Raw genomic sequence first — 19,655 nt, forward strand, 5'->3', positions numbered from 1 at the left:
TTATCTCTGTTGACATGGCAAATTACATTTATTGATTTGCCGATGTTGAACCAGCCATGCATCTGTGGGATGAAGCCTACTTGATTGTGATATATAATTTTCTTGATCAGTTTCTGGATCCTGTTAGCTAATATTTAAGGAGCTTTGAATCTATGTTCATTAGTGATAATGGTTTGTAATTCTCTTTTTTTTGTTGGGTCTTTGCCTTGTTTGGGGATGAGTATGATATTAGCTTCATAGAATGAGTTTGGGATTTGTCCCTCTGTTTCTATTTGAAGGAAGAGTTTGAGGAGTATTGGTATTAGCTCCTCATTGAAGGTTTTATAGAATTCTTTGGTGAATCCATACGGGCCTGGGCTTTTCTTTGTTGGAAGGCTCTGGATTACATCCTGTATCTCCCTGTAGGTTATTGGTTTATTTAATTGATTTATTTCTTCTTGATTCTGTTTGGGCAGTTTCTACTTCTCTAAGAATTGCTCCATGTCTGTAAAATTTTTGTTCTTTTGTGAGTAAACCTTCTGGAAATAGTTTCTTATAATTGTTTGAATATCATGTTTATTTGTTGTAATTTTTTTGGTGGAGTCCTTGATCTTATGGATCTGAGTCTCTTTTCTTCTTCTTCTTCTTCTTCTTCTTCTTCTTCTTCTTCTTCTTCTTCTTCTTCTTCTTCTTTTTATTTTGTAAATCTTGCAAGGGGTCTGTCAATTTTATTTATTTTTCTCAAAGAACCAGCTTTTAGTTTTATTTATTTTTTGATTGGTCTTTATATTCTCAATCAGGTTTATCTCTTCTTTAATCTTTGTGATCTCTGTCTTCCTAGTCATTTTAGATTCAATTTTTTCTTGTTTCTCCAGTCGCTTTAAGAGCATCATGGTTATTCACCTGATCTGATTCCATTCTTTTAATATGTGTGCTGAAGGCAATGATCTATCCCCCAGCACTGCCTTTGATGTATCCCATAGGTTTCTTTGTGATGTATTTTCATTGTCATTGTGGCTTATGAACTCATTAATTTCATCCTTAATTTGCTCTGTGACCCAAATGTTAGGTAACAGTGAGGAGTTTAGCCTCCAAGTATTTGTGTAGTTTCTGTAGTATCCTTTGTTATTGAGGGCAACCTTGATTCCATTGTGATCAGATACAATACATGGGATAATGTCAATACTATTGTATTTGCTGAGGTTCTTTGTGTGGACTGTGATATGATCTGTTTTGGTGTATGTTCCATGGGCTGCTGAGAATGTGTATTGAGTCTCTGTAGGGTGAAATACTCTGTACAGATCTGTCAGGTCCATGTGGGATATGGTGTTTCTTAGGTCTTTGGCTCCCTTGTTTTTTTTTTTTTTTTTAGCCAGTCCTGGGCCTTGGACTCAGGGCCTGAGCACTGTCCCTGGCTTCTTCCCGCTCAAGGCTAGCACTCTGCCACTTGAGCCACAGCGCCACTTCTGGCCGTTTTCTGTATATGTGGTGCTGGGGAATCGAACCTAGGGCCTCGTGTATCCGAGGCAGGCACTCTTGCCACTAGGCTATATCCCCAGCCCTTTGGCTCCCTTGTTAATCTTCTGTGTGCTGGATCTGTCTCTTGGAGAGTGGAGTATTAAAATCTCCCAGTATGATTATATTTGGGCCTATTTTATTCCGTGGTTCTGAAAGAATTTTTTTTGACATATTTAGGGCCTCCTTTGTTCAGTGAGTATAAATTTATCACGATAATGGCTTCTTCCTGGATTTTTCCCTGCGTTAATATGTAGTGTCCTTCTTTATCTTTTTGAAGTGATTTAAATGAGAAATCTAGCTTGTCTGAAATCTGGATGGCTACCCCTGCTATTGTGGTAGGTGCGTTTGCTTGGAAGGCCTTGCTCTATCCTTTCATTTGGAACCTGTTTTTGTCTTTTGATGTAAGATGGGTCTCTTGAAGATAACAGATAGCTATGTTACGTCTGTGAATCCACTCTGCCAAACTTTTCCTTTTTATCGGAGAGTTCAGTCCGTTGATGGTTAGTGACCTTGCATAGATGTGGTTTTTTTTCCCTTCCATTATCCTGTTAGGCTGTGTTTTGTTTCTTTCCTTTTCTTTCTTTCTTGTTTTTATTGAGCTGTTTTTACTATTGGGCTCTGGCTATTGTAGTTTCTGTCTGTTTCTGTCTGGAGGTCGTGTATGTTTTCTGTTGGGTGACATTCTCCTCTTAGAATTCTCTGTAAGGCGGGCTTTTTTTTTCTTCACATATTCCTTTAGTTTCTCTTTGCTATGGAAGGATTTGGTTTTTCCCTCAAAAGTAAATTCTAATTTTGTTGGGTATCTTAAGTCTGGGTTAGCAGTTGTTGGCCTACAGGAATTGGATGGTATTCTTCCAGGCTCTTTGTGCATTGTAACTTTGTGTGGAGAGGTCTGCCATGATTCTGATCTTTCTTTCCGTTGTAGTATAGTTCTTTTTATTTTGACTGCATTCAGAATGTGTTCCTTGTTAAAAATCTGAGGACTTGACTATGATGTGTCTGGGGTTTTTCTTCTAGGGTCTGGTCTGCTAGGTGTTCTATATGCTTCTGTTATTTGGGTGAGGTTTTTCCTTTGGAGATTGGGGGAATTCTCTGTAATGATTCTATCAAATATGTGTTGTATACCTCTGCTCTGATACTCTCTCCTGCATCTATTCCAATTATATGCAGATTATATCTCTTTTCCCTGTCTACCCTAGATTAGTCTTCCCTGGAGGTTGACAGTTTCCTGGAGTGTGATAATTTTCTGGTCCTTATCAGCTGAATCACCATCCAAAAGAGAGACACGAGATTCAAGATGATCAGTTCTTTGTGATGTGGCTTCTAGCGTTTGCATTGAGGTAAGTGAGCTGTTTATGGTTGCCAGATCAGCTCTCAGTGTGGTAATTTCTTTTTTTAATGAGTTGCATTTGATTCCATTTTTTCATGCATTTTGTTTCTCAGGATGTTACGGTCTTCTTTTAATAAGGAATGGACTGTACCTATTGTTACTTCCATTTCTTTCTTGACTTCCTGAAGATACTTCGAGAAATCCATTCTAAATTCCCAGAATTGGTTTTTGAATTAGTTCCTGTGGCTTTTGGTCATTTTGCTATCATAGCCTCAGGTGTTTTTTTATTCTCCATCTCTTTGGTCGTACTGTTTTTTGGAGCTGGCGAGTTGGCATGATCTTTCATAAAATTTGTAATATTTCTTTGTGATTTGTGCACCTGGGATGAAGGAGTTATGGGTTCTAGGCTCATGCCTGTACTTCTTTTTGGTGGTGTGTATGTGGCGGCCTTGGCTTGGCCTTGTGCTGGTTTCTGCTGGACCACGAGCAGGGAGTTGTTTGTATCCTGGTTCTGAGTTTGAGTTCTGCTGTTGAACCTTACTGCCCTATGGGTGAGTGTGACAATCTTGGTTGTTGCCAATGAGGTTACCCTCACTGCAGTTAAGGGTGGGTAGGTTCTGTGTCTTTCTCTGCGGGTCCTTGTTCTACCACCATGCTGTGCTGACCCTTGCCAACCCCTGTTTTGGGTTTGGGGGTCGCTGATTCAGCATGGTGTGGAGATTTTTCTCTTTTTTGTTTCTTTCCCCACTAGTTTCTGGGGTCAGGGGTGCTCGCCTCTCAGAGTGAGTGTTGCTGCTACGGGGTGGCTCGCCCACCTGTACAGAGTGTGCCTGTCAGAGTGCGTGTTGTGATTGAGGGCAGCTTGCCCACCTGTGCACTCCCCTGGGGGAGTTGTTGCAGGGCTGATCTCCTGTTGGTGCGGGGAGGGGAAGATGGGGGAACTTACTGGTCCTGGAGTGTCTGTGTGTCCTGGGATGCTGTGGGATTTTCCATGGTTGGACATGGTGGTGGTGTGGCAGTGGTGGTGGCCTCGGCTCTCTGTGTCCTTGGTTCCCCGCTCCCTTGCTGTTGTCTGGTCCCAGCCCATTCAGTTCCGCGCCGCTGTCTGGCTTGCTCTCTTCTGCGCATGGTCTAGGTCCCATGGTCTCTGCACTCACGGCAGAACTTTTCTGCTGTTGCTTCTGTGCTTGCTGAAGATCTGTGGTCCCTGTTATAGGCTTGACGACTACTTTCCCAGCCTGCCCTGTTTGGGCTGGGTGTGGGGGAGAGTACAGGTTTCGTGCAGATTATAGGCTTTTCTTTCTTTGTTCTTTTTCATTTTCTGTGTTTCTCTTTTGTTCTGGTTGTTGAGTTTGCCCGTCTCTTGATGAGGAGTTGGGTGTTGGAGTCCCCAGCTATTTGGTTGGAGCAAGTCAGGGTGCCTCCTAATTGTGTTGGCACAATCTACAGCATCTGAATTTCTTCAAAGACCCACTGGAGGTTCAGCAATGTCTGGTTTAGTCTCCAAGAATTGTAGGATTTTCTGTGGTGGCTGTTTTAGCTGAGTTCTTAATTATATTCCACTGTGGTCTGAGAGAATGCAGGGGATGATTTTTGATAATTCTGAATTTGTACAGATTTTCTTTGTGCCCTAAGATTGTGATCTATTTTGGAGAATGTTCCATGTGCTGCTGAAAAGATTGTATATTCTGGTGTTGCTGGGTGGAATAGTTTGTAGATTTCTGTTATGTCTAGTTGGTCTATGCAGTTGTTTAGTTCTGAGGTTTCTTTGCTTAGTTTTTGGCATGTTGATCTGTCCAGAGGTGACAGTGGAGGGTTAAAGTCCCCAACTATCAATTTGTTTGGATCTATGAGTGTTTTTAAAGTCAGTGGTGTTTGTTTGATGAAGTTGGGTGCTCCTGTATTTGGGGTGTAGATATTTAGGATGGTTACATCCACCTGTAGGAGAGATCCCTTTATTAGTATTTAGTAACCTTCTTTGTCTCTTCTTACCATTTTCAATTTGAAGTCAATTTTATCTGATACTAGGATTGCAATTCCAGCCTGTTTATGGGGAGCATTTGCTTGGTAGACTTTATTCCAGCCTTTCACTTTTAGAAAATGTTTGCTTTTGCTGTGTAGATGTGTCTCTTAGGGGCAACAGAAAGATGGATCTTGATTTTTGTCCAGCTTATAATCTATATCATTTGATTGGAGAATTAAGTCCATTAATGTTGAGAGTTAGGATTGAGAGATGAATGTTTGTTCCTTTCATTATAGCTATCTTGTTAAAAGCTGTGTCTTCCCAATTCTTGATCTAATATTCTGGTTTTTCTATTTAGGGTTTATTTCTCTGTGTTGTGATCTTTATTATTTTCCCTGTGTAGTACATCCTTGAGGATTTTCTGTAATGCTGGTTTGGTGGAGATATATTGTTTCTGTTTTTCCTTACTATGGAAGACTTTTATTTGACCTTCGGCTATGAATGAGAGTTTAGCTGGATAAAGTATTCTTGGTTGATATTTATTTTTCTTTAGGGTGTGGCATACCTCCTTCCAGGCTCTCCTTGCTTTCATGGTCTCTGCTGAGAAATTTGGGGTAATTATGATTGGTTTTCCTTTATATGTGGTTATTTTCTTCTCCCTAGCAGCTTTAAGGATTCTTTCCTTGGTCTCTATTGATCCTGTTTAGTTCACAATGTGTTGGTGTGATGTCCTATCCTGGTCTGGTTGGTTTGGGGTTCTAAATGTTTCTTGTATCTGGATAGGCCTGTCCTTCTGGATATTTGGGAAGTTTTCTGCTATTATTCTGTTGAACATGTTGCCTATTCCATTAAGTTCTTTCTCTAGGTATTCCTTGATACCTATTAGCCTTAAATTGGGCTTCCTGGTTGTATCTTGGAGCTTCTGAAGTGATCTGTTTTGCTCATTGGATTGGTTTTGTATTGGTTTTTTTTTTTTTAAATCTTTCTCCATAGATTCTAGGGAATCTTCAGTTCCTGAGGTTCAGTCCTATACTTCATCTAGTCTTCTCTGTAGGCTAGCTACTTGATTTCGAATCTCTCTTCCTTTTGACTGGTCTTTCTTGATGGCTTCCATGTCTTTACTATAATTTTCTGTTAGGTTCTGTATGGACTTCTTTACTTTATTAATTTGGTTCTGAGTGCTGTCTCTCAAATATTTTAGATGGGTAGCTATCTTTTCATTGGACTCTTGAAATTCATTTATCTTTCTATTTTTGGAGGCCATAAAATCCTCTATGACTTTATGGGTGGACTGATGTATTAATCTTTGGCTCACCTCCTCATGCTCTAGAATGGTTGTCTGAAGAGATTCAAACCTTTCATTTAACATTCTTATTAGGAGAGTTGGCAGAGCATTTTGATGGTTCTTTTCTAGGTCTTTGAGTGGCTGTTCTTCTTCCTTCTTGTTTTGAGTGGGAGATGAGTCTCCATCATTTTCTATCTTTCTTGTGCTTATTCTGCCCATTTGGATTGGAAATGCCAATCTACAAGTACCTGTAAGCGCCGTTTAAGACCCAAAGCAGACCTTACCAAGCACTGTTGTATAAATCTTAGAAGCTCACAATTATATACAGATACCTTCCCTCTCTTTTTTTTTTGTATATAAGAGCAGATTTGGTGTCCCCAAAGAATATAATTTTAATATAACAACCAACCCTGAGCCCTGTATTCAGTAGTTACTTGTTTACTGTTATAACCATATGAGCAATTTTGTTCTTACATTTAGTTCTTTTTGGATTGGTGAGATTTCTCTATTAACCCTTTGACTCACTCAGATTGAACAGGGATACCCTCTATCTGATCACCAGGGGTTAATGGAGTCTGGAGGTCCTGGAAGTAAATTTAGAAGGGTAAGTTAGGGGTAGTGAAGAGAATGGAGTAAAATGATTGGGTGATAATGACTTTGGTTGAGTTTCATTGAAGTGGAAAGGTGGAGAAGAGTAGAATCAGTAGGAAGAACAAGGTTAAAGTGATAGACAATGGAGAGTCAACAGAAAAGAGTAAAGGTATTAGTCATAGGAAAGTAATTTTAAAGAGAGAAAATGTGAAAACAGAAACCAAGAAAAAAATACAGAGAAAAAAACACAGAAAAAAAAATATATGTCCAAAAACGAAAGCAAAACAAAAAACCCACAAAACAAAAAACAAATGACAACTCAAAAATAAAAAATAAAAAAGTTTAAAAAATGTTTAAAAAAATGGAGTCTTCCTTGTCTGGGTGGGCTCTTTCCCATCTCTGGTTTCCTTGTAATTGTCTACAGTCTACTTTCCTTCTCCTTGGATGGTTTGCTTTCAGCTTGGAGTGGCAGAATCTGGTCTGACCCTCCTCCCCTGTTAGTTAAATCCTGGGGCTCCATGATTTTCACAGCTTTCAGGCAGGACTTGGGTGTCCTCTGTAGTTGGGGGACACTGAACAGTCTCAGGAACCATGGATCCTCCTGTCTGCTGTGAGGCCGCTGCCTTTAAAGCATGGCTATCTCTAGGCTGTGGACTCAGCAGGACGGGGTGCCTTGGGCCTGGTTTACCTGGCTGAGAGCTGCTTGCCCTGTGGGATGTTCCTCCCTCCTAGGTGGGGTGACCTTCTCCTGGGTGGAGCTGGCTGTAGAATTGAGCTCAGTTTGCTGGTAGGAATTGGGCATCCTCTGTAATGGGGCTGTTTACCTGTCTTGGGAACTGTTTACTCTCCTGTCTGTTTGTTCAGTGCTGCCAATAGCTGCTCACTGCTTTTGGGTTGATTTTAGAAATTCTTGCTGCAGGCAAGTTGGCAGCTGCAGCATAGGCGGGGCAGGGCAGGGCCAGGCACCTCTGGCTGAGTTTACCTGAGTCTGTGAGCCGCGGGGAAGAGATTCTTCCACGTGGGCAGAAGGTCCTTCTCCTGGGTGGAGCTGGCTCTCACTATTATGTTACGCTTGCCCTTTTCAAAGATGGCCCCTTTGTCCTTGCTTTCCCCTTGCCCGCTTTATTTCCAGTCTCTTCTGACTGGGTCTATGCCAGAGTCAAAGATGGCACTTCGCTCTGGTGGTGGTGGAAGGGCTAGCTTCCAGATGCTGCTCTGTGGGCACGAGTGAGAATATCTTTCATGGGGTACTCGTGCTTTCTCTGCAGTTTTGGCCTGTCTGTGTGCAGCCTGCGATCCTTGTCTGTCTGCCGCCGTCTGGAGAAATTTTTTCCTGGTCACCACTGTGTGCTTTAGTTGCGCAGAATGCTGTGTGCTGTGCTGGCACCTGTGGACGCCACCCGGAGCTCAAATCTGTGTTTTCAGGCCAGCAAAGTCCATTTCTCCTTTCTGGCCAGAATCACTATACTGCTATAACTTTCTTGGGCTGTCTTTCTAGGAGTAAAAGTTTCTCTGGAGTGGTAAAACTGGGATGTTGGAGGGAGCTTACTTAGCTAGGGCTCTGCTGCTCCTCTGCCATCTTCCCTGAAGTCCTCCCTTAACTTCTTTACTGTCTTTGATCCCAAGATTTTCTTATCTGATCTAACTCCAGTGTATTTGCTTAAGGTCTTAGAAGTGCTGGTTAATGAGGAAATACAGTGAAGATAGTAATCAACCCATAAAATGGGCATTAGTAATGCTTCTGATATTCCTAAGTGTGTTGATTGCACTGGCTTATGTCTATATTTTTAGCTACTTGGGAAGCTGTGTCTGCACAGAATTGCAGTAGAGCCAGGGTTTGCCTTAGAGCCAGTGACTCTAAGGTCTGAGGTGGTGTGCATAGCTAATGGATTCTCTGAGTAAAGGGGGACCTGGGCCCCTTACTTGCCTTAGCCCTTGTGAGGAATTATTCTTCTTCTGTTTTTCACTCCTTGGCCCTTTTATCATCTATCTAGGAACACGATGAAGTTGATATGCACATTTGTTCCAAGAACTGGAACACTGTACTGCTTCTGCCTGTCATAGCTACATATGAATGCTGTATTTACGATCTGAAATTCCAAAGAAGAGGTGGTAGTTTCCTTGTAATGGGTTGGCAGTCACCTCTCTTGAGGGTGGGCACACTGGAAGGAGTTGAGCTGTTGGACAACATCCCCTTGGAGTGTATCAAGTACATCCAGCTTTACTTACTCAGGATGTTTTAATATTTTCTCTAAGACTGGACAGATCCTGCCTACTGATAGGTAGACATTTGATTTGTTATTTGCTTCACAGAGAGACTTCCCCTAAGCATCCATGTTTAACTATGTGAAAAAGTCTTCACTGTGTATCACATATACAAGTCCAGTTCTGTTTTTTTTCTTCAAATTTTTATTATCAAACTGATGTACAGAGAGGTTACAGTTTCATACGTTAGGCATTGGATACATTTCTTGTACTGTTTGTTACCTTGTCCCTCATTCCCCCCTTCCTCTTCCCCCTTTCCCTTTCCCCCCATGAAGTGTTCAGTTCACTTACACCAAACAGTTTTGCAAGTATTGCTTTTGTAGTTGTTTGTCTTTTTTTACCCTGTGTCTCTCGATTTTGGTATTCCCTTTCAATTTCCTAGTTCTAATACCAGTATAGATGGTTTCCAATATACTCAGATAAGATTATAGAGATAGTGTAGATACAACCACAGGAAGGTGATACAAGAACATCATCAATAGTAGAAGCTACAGATACACATGGGACATTGGAAGTAGTTACAACTGTGATATAACAATTGTTTCCATAACATGGAGTTCATTTCACTTAGCATCATCTTATGTGATCATAAGGGTATAGTTATTGGGCTCTTGTGATGCTCTGCTATGACTTGCCTAAGCCTGTGCTAATTATTCCCAATAAGGGAGACCATAGAGTCCATGTTTCTTTGGGTCTGGCTCACTTCACTTAGTATATTTTTTTCCAAGTCCTTCCATTTCCTTACAAATGAGGCAATGTCATTACAAGTCCAGTTCTTAAAAGGCATCTGCTCATTCTCTTTCCAGCCTGGTACTCAGCTGATTTCTGTTTCCAGCCTGAGCCTGAATATACCTTATTCTAAAGGATGACTAGTGAAAATAACAGAAGCCTAAGAAAATAAACTTTAAATAAAGAGAAGAAGAAGAATGAGCCAATATTTTGGACTATGATGTAGATTTTTCTCGTTTTGAAATAGTTTTTTAATATACAATCCACGTGTTTAAAAATTATTTGTCCCTTTTTGTGTGATCTATGGATGAAATTTTCATAGGAAACAATAACAAAGACTATTGAAAATACAACTAACTAAATTATTGTCTTCATTGAATTTATAATGGGTTTCAGTTTGGAGTATAGAAGCATAATAAATGTGGCAGTACTGAGAAAACATATTAATGAGTATCATAAACAAGAAATATCACACTAGAAACAGAAAAAAGATGGAATACTTATGAGAGTTAAAAATTTTAATATGGAAAAGAACATTTGAGATTTGTCTTGCTAGTACTGTGATAAAGAAAAGCTAAACAGTAATAAATGAAAATATTCTTGACCTTAGATAAAAGATCAGCCAACCTGAGTATGTTTTTCTGTGTTCTATTCAGATTAATCTACAGGTCTAAAAATCTTGACAATCTAAAACATATTTCTTTGTAAGAATGATCTTATTAGTGTATAAAGTCAGAGATTTTATTGTGGTATTTCCACACATTCCTACAATTTATGTTGATCATATTTACTTTCACCCATTATTTTCTTGTAACTTTCTACATGAGTTATCTAAGGAAGAAACAAATAGCTATTGACAAAACAAATAAAGGATTACCCTTTATTCAGAATAATGTGTGCTCTTGTTGGAGGTGATATTTTAAGCTCTATCTGCTAAGGTTTCATCAGAGTGTAACCTACACTGAGTTAGGTTCTAGAGGGAAATTTTTGACTTAACACATTTTGCTAGCAAATCCCAGTCCTCTTAAAAGGAAAAATGCTAGGTAGCAGCAATATAAACAGTGACTCAGAGGAAGAGATCACAAGCACTGAGGAAAAACACTGTATCATAATTAAATCTTCTTGGCTTAGAGGTGATCTCTGTCCTGATGGCTGACCTAGGGATAGGAATTTCTTATTATTACAGTATGAACTCAAGCTCTGAGAGCTAAGCTGTGGTTCTCATTCTGGATAGGGCATGCTTTTAGTCTGTTGCAAGTGTATTTGTAAAAGGCACTTAACTATTTTTTGTTGAAAAGCATTGACTTCTTCTTAACTAATAGCAGGGAAAAGAATTGGTGTCCCTACATTTATTTTGCATTTATCTCTGTTTGAAGATGTTCTCAGTACTTTGTAAGCCATTCTCCATGGTTTTACATGCATCTTGGGTTCTAGGAAAGACAGGACTCATTTATAACTCTTGTTATGAGAAAGACTGAAATTAGCTGTCAGGACAGCAGAACCTTGTAGAACAGACTGCACACCCACAAACAATTACCTGTTAGGAAATGCCTTCAACCTGGAGTAGAAGTAATCATCTCATAGGAACCAGATTTCTTCTTCCAAGTGAATATAAAAAAGAACCAAAGCTGAGCTAACGATCAACCAGGAATGAGTGCCAGTGTCTCACTCCTACAATCTTGCTACTCAGGAAGGTAGATCTGAGGACTATGATTCAAAGCCAGACTAGACAGAAAAGCCTGTGAGACCTTTATCTTCAGTTAATCACCAAGAAGCCAGAAGTAGAAATGTGGCTCAAATGGTATAGCATTGACCTGGAGAAAATAAGCTAATGAACAGTACCCAAGTCCTGAATTCAAGCCCTACTATAGGCACAGACAACAATAAAAAGAAATTATTCTCTAAATAATAAATATTTATTTAAAGTACTATCCATTATCATGAATAATTATTCTTAGTAGATTCTGTGCTTGAAAATGTAGGTACCTCATATATAACATGAGAAATGATATTTGGGAAGTAAAAATTACTCTAAACCTCTCAACTTGAAATATCCCTAAACAAAGAAGATTCACAGTGAAGTTCCTTTTTATTTATATAAATATCATCGACAATTTTTTTAGTGTCTCTAAATAATCAGTCTTCTGATAAGCGATTTGACTTGTGACATGTCTGTGAGCACTTGGTGCAGTGGCAGGTGTTAGTTATTCTTCCACATAGGTTTTCTGTTAAAAGTAGCAAATGGGACTTTGTGTTTATAAATCAGATTCTCAAGAGCTCATTTATCAAGAATCATTTTCTAGAGTCTGATCCTCTCTTGGTAAAGTTACTTAACCTCAGTTTCAGAACCCCATCGATGAACATATATATATATATATGTATATATGTGTATATATATATATTTAGTATATAATATATTATGTATACAAACATAAAAATATTTAACATATAAGCTAAATATGTTAAATATATCTTTTTTTTTTTTTTTGCCAGTCCTGGGCCTTGGACTCAGGGCCTGAGCACTGTCCCTTCTTTTTGTTCAAGGCTAGCACTCTGCCACTTGAGCCACAGCGCCACTTCTGGCCATTTTCTGTATATGTGGTGCTGGGGAATCAAACCCAGGGCCTCATGTATATGAGGCAGGCACTCTTGCCACTAGGCCATATCCCCAGCCCCTAAATATATATTTTATACATAATTTATATTAAATCAATATCTAATTTATACCTGGCCTCTTGGAAAATAGTCTGTGACAACAAATGTAAAAGATAAAAATATAAACAATAAAACAAAATATATATTCTGGAATGCAGGAGTGTATATATAGGAAAACGGTACCCGAGAAAGTACAAATATAGTGAGTCTCATTGTAAGAGGATACAATGAAGGATTTGAATGTGTTAGTACATACCTGTTTTATGCCTATAAGGTTGATGGGAAGACTAAATGACATAATCTGTTTCAAATTCCCAGCACATATAAGGGTTCATCACATGTAAGGTCCCTTCTAAGGCAGGATCAGTAGATGAGACAACAGGGAAATTGAAAATAATAAACATGAAAAGTGCTAAACTTGGAAGTTAAAGCAGAACCAGGAAATAAAACCTGAAAATTCAGAGCAGTAACTTCTCCTATTAAGGCAGTATCTTCAGATAAAAAAGCAGGAAAATCATATTCACAATATCAAAAGGTCCAGATCATACCTGTAATCCTAGCTATTCAGGATGTTGAAATCTGAGGATTGAGGGTCAAAGCCAGACTGGGTAGGAAAGTCTGTGAGACTCTTATTTCCAGTTAACCAGCAAAAAGCCAAAAGTGAAGTCGTGACTCAAGTGGTAGATTACAAGTGAGTACAAAAGCTAAAGGACAGTGCCCAGGTTCTGCATTCAAGCCCCAGTACTCGCACGCCCATGTACACACACACATACACACACACACAAACGACTGTCTGCATCTGCCTTCTCCTTTGAAATGGAAAAAAAGCTGGAAACTCTCAAGGAATGAATGGAAACAAAAAGAATGAGAGGCCCTTTTGCCTGCCTGGCAAAAGAAGTCTTGAAGATTACCGGTGTTTTGGTTATGTCTCACCCACTGGGAAGTATTATCTAAAGATTAGGATTTGCTCGAGAATAGTACCATATGTTCCCCTAACTCAGAAAGTATAAAGCTAGACAACAGGAAATGCCATCGATTCTGGAACTCCTATTTCCTGTGTTGGAAGCAGGCAGTTTCTTTTCTTTTTCTCTTTCTCCCTGGCACACTAACACAAATACATACTAAAACCTTCCCTTTGTGAGACTCCTGAGTCCAAGGTAGAAAAATACATTTTACTTCATCCCTAACTTCCAGGCCAACTTACCAAAGTTGTTACCAGAAAGTTTAGGGTTAAACAACCTTAGTCTGCATCTGCCAAGAGAACAACTCAGGTAAGATGCAAAGTAAGTAAGGATGATAGAGGAGTTGATTTGGAGAGAGTGTGATAAGGAAAGAGACAGGCAGGAAGCCTGTCAGTGCCACAGGGAAGACAGTACTTCCACCTATCTCTGTCTCATCTTGAACCATCTTCAGCTGTCTTCCTATGTGATCTTCTGTTCTCCTACTACAGAGTTTGGCCTTAGGTTCAATTGAGAATTCGATGGTTTTCTGATTGATGGGTCTTTTGTGCTTTGTGTAAGGTTGAGATGCCAAAGATTTATTGTCTTACTTTCTCATTCTTTTGTCCTTCCTACTTCCATGTTCTTATGCAGCCTCTGGCCCCTGTTTTATTGTCAGGCATGTCTGGTGAATCAGCTTATCTTTCATCTGCAAGCTGTGAGGGCCAAATTCCCCACCAGCCCCATATCAGTGAGATGCCTTGACAAGCTTTGCATGTATGGATCTCAAATGCCTGGCATTTTTGTGTGGAGACATGGAATTGAGGAGAGCCCTTGTGCAACATCCAGGGCACCACGCCTTTCTTTCAGTCAAAAGCTATTTGGATATTTATAATGTTTACAGGCCATCCAGAATTATCTATGTATGTGATGGCCTTGGGAAGCCATGTACCAGACTTTAGCTGTATGGACTTTGGGCCTGACATTCACCACCTGTTAGATGCTAGGAAGTTAATAGAATAGGAAGATATACAATGAAGGACAACGCTGCCTTCTTACATACTTACAGTAAGAAAGTGCAGAATATTTTAATAGACAGCCAGAAAATTGAAGTGCTGGTCTTGAAAATCAAAGCTCTGAAATTTGCAGCTATTTGTTCATGTGTTTTTCATAAGCCTAGGCCACATCTTCAGCTTCCATATAATAAGACACATTTTTGGCTGTGTTTTATGTAATAAACCTACCTAGAATCTATTGTCTCTAATGATGAAGAGTTGCTAGGTGATGAGCAGGTGTGCAGATTAGGAATTCAGCACAAAATCCCCAGATAAATTATCTAGACACAGCCTCCATTTGGAGTCTTCTTTACTCTCATTTCCATGTCCTAGTTTGCTGCACTTTATCCGGTTACACTAAAATAAATCATTGCTAAGCTTCTCTAGATTCTCTCTCTCTCTCTCTCTCTCTCTCTCTCTCTCTCTCTCTCTCTCTCTCTCTCTCTCTCTCTCTCTCTCTTTGGGGAAGCTGTTAAACAGTTTTGGGGTTCCTAGATCTCAAGATTTTGTTAATTGCATGGACCCTGCGAAGGTAAGGGATGTCCTTGTCTCTTTCCTTCTGTACTAAAGTTTCCTGCTGGAAATGGAAGGAGCATGGTGGTAAACAGCCCAGGACTTGTGGTGATATCAGGACATGGTGTTTAGTGGGGAGCTCTGTTACCACTGCAAGGACCAATGGGGAGATGAATTTATATAGAAGATCAGTATGTGATATCTCTATTCATATTTGCTCAGTATATTAGAATGAGAAAGTAAGGAATACAAGCACTTGGGTGAGCATCAAACTTGAAACCCAAGGAAGATTTTTCTCATATTCAAAGTTCACCAAGTATAGCTTATGTTTCTTTAGGAAATAGTGAATATCTTACTTCTGGATGTGTTTTCACTAAAGCTTGGCATCTAATTGGCTTTAATGGTTTTGTTTTGTGCTGCACTCAGACTTGAACTTAGAGCATGGGCATCATCCCTTAGCATTTTTTGCTCAAGGCTACACTCTAACACTTGAGCCACAGTTTGACATTTGGATTTTTGGTGGTTAATTTGAGATAAGAATCTCAATGACTTCTCTGTCCGAGCTGGTTTTGAACCTTGGGTCTCAGATCTCAGCTTTTGGAGTATGTGTCATTACACACTGGCCCTTGGCTGCAATGCACTTTAAGGGAATTCAAGTATCTGGCCAAATGAACTCTTTGAAGTATCTAGCTATTAGGAGTCAGTGAATTTTCTAAAGGAGCATCATAGAAGAAAGTGAGTTTTTAAAAAGCATTAATGTCAGGAATGGATATAGCTTAACAGAGAAAAAGAAAAGACATCATTACTTACTTCTGATCTAGTCCTAATATTTAGCCTATTCTGTCATTCTTATCCTGCAGGGAACTTTTATAATGATCACATTACTTTAACTTGCAATTTTTCCATTATTTTTCACTTCTTCCAATTACCACTCCTTCCTGATATGAGTTGGCTGATAAATCTATATATTTCTTTTTAACCCATGTGGGAAATATTATGAAATATGTGCTTAGATTTTCTAACCATTTCCTTAAACCTTTGAAGTCTCTGGAGTAATGAGTGTCTTGCTGTATCTTTTTGTCAGTTATGGGGCTTGAACTCATGGCCTGGGTTCTGTCTGTGAGCTTTTTTGCTCAAGTCTAGCTAGTGCTCTAGCACTTTGAGCCACACACCACTTCCGATTTTCTGGTGGTGTATTCGAGATAAAAGTCTCACAGACTTTCCTGCCCCGGCTGGCTTGGAACCATGATCCTCAGATGTCAGCCCCCTGAGTAGCTAGGATAACAGGCAGCATGAGCCACTGATGCCCAGGTGATGAATGGTTTTATAATGCTAATTAATGACTCTTGGGTAGGGGTTCAAGAGGTAGCTTCAGGTCTTCTAAAGCCCACCTCTTCAAGATTGAGGAGTCCCATGTTATGTTTAGTCCTTTGGCTCTACATGCCATGTGAAGAGACATGGAGACGAACAAAGAAAAGAGAGTTATTACATAGCAGCCATGAGAAGAAAGCATGTAAATATATCACCAGCTGTTTTCAGGGGGAAAGGTATTGGCTTCAGGTTAAATAGGGAGAATTAATGGCAGGAAGTTAGAAAGGTACGCAGAATTAATCCAAGTCTTTAGTCACCTGAAACACCTCATTGATGTAAAGTGGATTTTGTCTCTGGAGAAGTTCTGGAGAATTATCTCTTTCCCATTGGGACAACTTGCCTGGTGGGCGATTTGTCTTCCACACAAGACACTTAGCAGTGAATCTTCTCTTTCCTATAGCACAAGGTGGTCTTTGTAAAGGGACTGCAAAATTGAATAGCTCAGATCACAGTGCACAGATACAGAGTTGAGGGGTTTTAGTTAATTCATGTGTCCCAGCAAAAGCACCTTTCAAGTTGCCTCTTATGATTTCATCTCCATACCCTGACCTCTGGAGGTGGGGGGAGCAGTTGAACATAGAGTTGATCACTAATGGCCAATGACTTATTCCACTCTGCCTCTTTAGAGTATTGGCTTTGGGAAGATTCTAGATGGCCGTGTGGAAGTTGCTGGAGGGTAGCATGCTGAGAAATGATATAGAAGCTCTCTGACCCCTCCCACATAGCTTGCCTCATGCACTGAATTTTCAATCCAGCTGTTCATTTGTAATATCTTTTTTAATAAATGTGTGATCATAAGTGAGGTGTTTACTCAAGTTCTGTGAGTTGATCTAGCAAAGCAGCCAAACTTGATAAATCATGGAAACCATAATTTATAGTTGTTTGGCTGAAATGAGTTATCACAACCTGAGGCTTGCAAATAGCACCGTGTGTGTGTGTGTGTGTGTGTGTGTGTGTGTGTGTGTGTCTGTCTGTGTGTGTGTGTGTGTATGTGTAGTGTATATGTATAGTTTTGGGGGGGGACTAAATCTTCAACCTGTAGAATCTGACACTCTCTCCAGATCAACATTGTCAGCAGTGAAGCCATTGAAAGTCCAGCCAGTTGGATTCAGTGGCTGAATTACTTGGTTTGTGTATATGTGTGGGCAGGGGAACCCGCACCAACCAGGCATCGTAGGCAGATTCTGTGATGAATAAAGAGTACAGAATTTTCCCTGGAGCAGCTGGGCAAACAAGTCTCCCCAGGGAGATTTAGGGGAGGAGAGTCTCATGACAAAGTAGCTTCCTTTGGCCAACAAACACAGGAGACTCTTTAATGGAGATGTTTCTCCATTGGCCTATTACTTTGCTAATAAGGCATCAGAATATCTGTGCAGAGGTTAAGTCCCCCACTGGTCAGAGAAATCATCCTCCCACAGATTGGTTGTGATAATATTATATATACGCATCAATATATGAGAGTATATCAAATCATGATATGTCTGTGACTATGAAGAGGGAAGAAATTGCATGTTATTGACCATGTGTACAAAGTTTTGTAAGTGTAAACATATTGAATTTCAGTATTACTAGTTTTTTTTATTTCACTCAGTCTCAAAATGTGAGTACATGTGATGCATGTGTTAGTCGGTAGAGATTGGCTTGGTGTATATATTGAAAGTCTCTTTTTCTTTGGAGATATGCCTGTGAACTATGTCTGAAATGAATTCTAAATTACTCCTGTTTGAAAAAAAAATAAAGAGTACAGAATAGGAAAAACAACACTTTGGAATTTCTTTTTTTAATCCTTAAAATGTGAGACTCCATTTATAGATTGTTTTTCTGATCCCCAAAACTTATTTCCATTATTTTTCCTTGTAAACATGGAAAGTATTTGTTGGGGTCTCTGGGACTCCTTTTCCCCCTATCTTCCGGGGGAAATGCCTGAATCCCAAACTATGAAAGAGCACTCGGCTTTGTCTCCCGCCCACAGAAGGCAAAGCGCACTCTTGTGGATTGCGTTTAGCTGAGAAGAGAGTTGCTGAAAACCTCTCCCCTGCCGCCGCCCCCCCATCCCCTCTCACGTGTCAGAGGTCAGTGCAGAAAGGAAGGCTCCGGGGAGACAGTCTGAGAGTTTGAACTGGTCTCACCCACCCAGGGGGCGGGCAGAAGAATTTATTATGGTGACAAAGGCGGAAGAGGAGGGACTTGGGGTGATTAGCTAATTGGCTGAACTGGGCTGCCCATCAGGTGATGTCATGAAACTTCCTCTGTGGGCAGGGACCACAATCCCCCAAGGGCCAGGCCTCCACCATTAGACACATGGCCAAACCGAGAGAGGCGAGACTGCTTGCTTCTCTTCTGGTTGAGGCTGGAAGGTGGGAAGGGTTCCCTCCCACACTGCTCCAGGGCTGGGGGAAGGGCAGTGTGAATCCCCAACATCGGCCCCTCCTTTTTTTTAATGAGCAGGGGATGCTGTAAACATATAGCACATATGTAGGCATAAGGCAGTCCAAGTCCAGAAAAGTTGGAGTCTTTAATCTGTTTCCACACCACTCAAAATAATGCGGGCATCTTCCCTCTTTTGGCAGTGAGGTAGAAGCAGGTTGAAGCCTTGGCATCTCTGGTAGTTCACAGTAGCTGGTAACTTAAACATAAGTGATTAGTAAAACATTTCCTTTTCTTTATAAACATTGAAGTGAAGGTGCTAAACCTTTGTGCTTACTTTTTTCAAAACATTTCTATCATGAAACATTGGAGTTGAGTGTCAAAATCCTCAGCTCCTATTTTGTAAACATTATCACAAATATTAAGATAAGGTGTCAGAACCCTCAGCTCTGATTTTCTTTCCAACGGGACTCCCCAAGTCTAGCAGCAGGGGGAGAGGAAAGGAAGAAACACGGTGCAAAATTTCTTTAGTTTTTATGTGACGCTGTGGGCAGAATCACCATGGCAAAACATTGCGCCATGAGACACTCAAGAAAGAATCTAGAAAGCAAACAAGGAAAGGAAGCTTGGTTGCCTCCTACAGGCCTCCTGCCGTATGTAGTCAGGCTTTCCATATTCCCATGGAAGAGCAGAAGAAGTCCGACATGGTCCTTGTTTTCCTGGAGAGAACAAGAAAAAAAAAACATTTTTTCCAGAGCAGGTGCTCTGGGTTTAATTTTTTAATCTGGAAAAGCATATGCAAGGCTCCATCCCACACTGATTTGGGATGATTTAAAATTTTTTGACATTTAATATAAGCATAACTATTCTTAATTAATCCTGGGGGCTACCTATAAGCATAACTATTCTTAATCCTGGGGGCTACTCCCCCTCTTTTGTTTCTTTTTTAAAATTATGACACCAGCGGGCACCAGGCAGGGAGTATGGGTGATGGTCTTGTCTTCTGTAGCTACTTCCTGATGAAAGGGGGCGACGTAATCAAGGGCCCCTGGTCAGCCTGGCACCGTCCAGTGTGGCTGGCAAAAGTTCCCATCAT

At 40.3% G+C, this 19,655-nt stretch overlaps 1 long non-coding RNA gene across 1 annotated transcript; it reads left to right on the forward strand.

Annotated features, from left to right (window-relative positions):
- Positions 1-878: 878 nt before the first annotated feature.
- Positions 879-18,016, forward strand: LOC125354946. Its single transcript, XR_007211571.1, has 3 exons — positions 879-1,242; positions 17,556-17,562; positions 18,005-18,016. It is a non-coding gene; the product is annotated as an uncharacterized LOC125354946 (long non-coding RNA).
- The last annotated feature ends 1,639 nt before the right edge of the window (positions 18,017-19,655 follow it).

The sequence above is a fragment of the Perognathus longimembris genome, chromosome 1 (assembly GCF_023159225.1).
Source record: "Perognathus longimembris pacificus isolate PPM17 chromosome 1, ASM2315922v1, whole genome shotgun sequence".
Taxonomy (NCBI): Eukaryota; Metazoa; Chordata; class Mammalia; order Rodentia; family Heteromyidae; genus Perognathus; species Perognathus longimembris.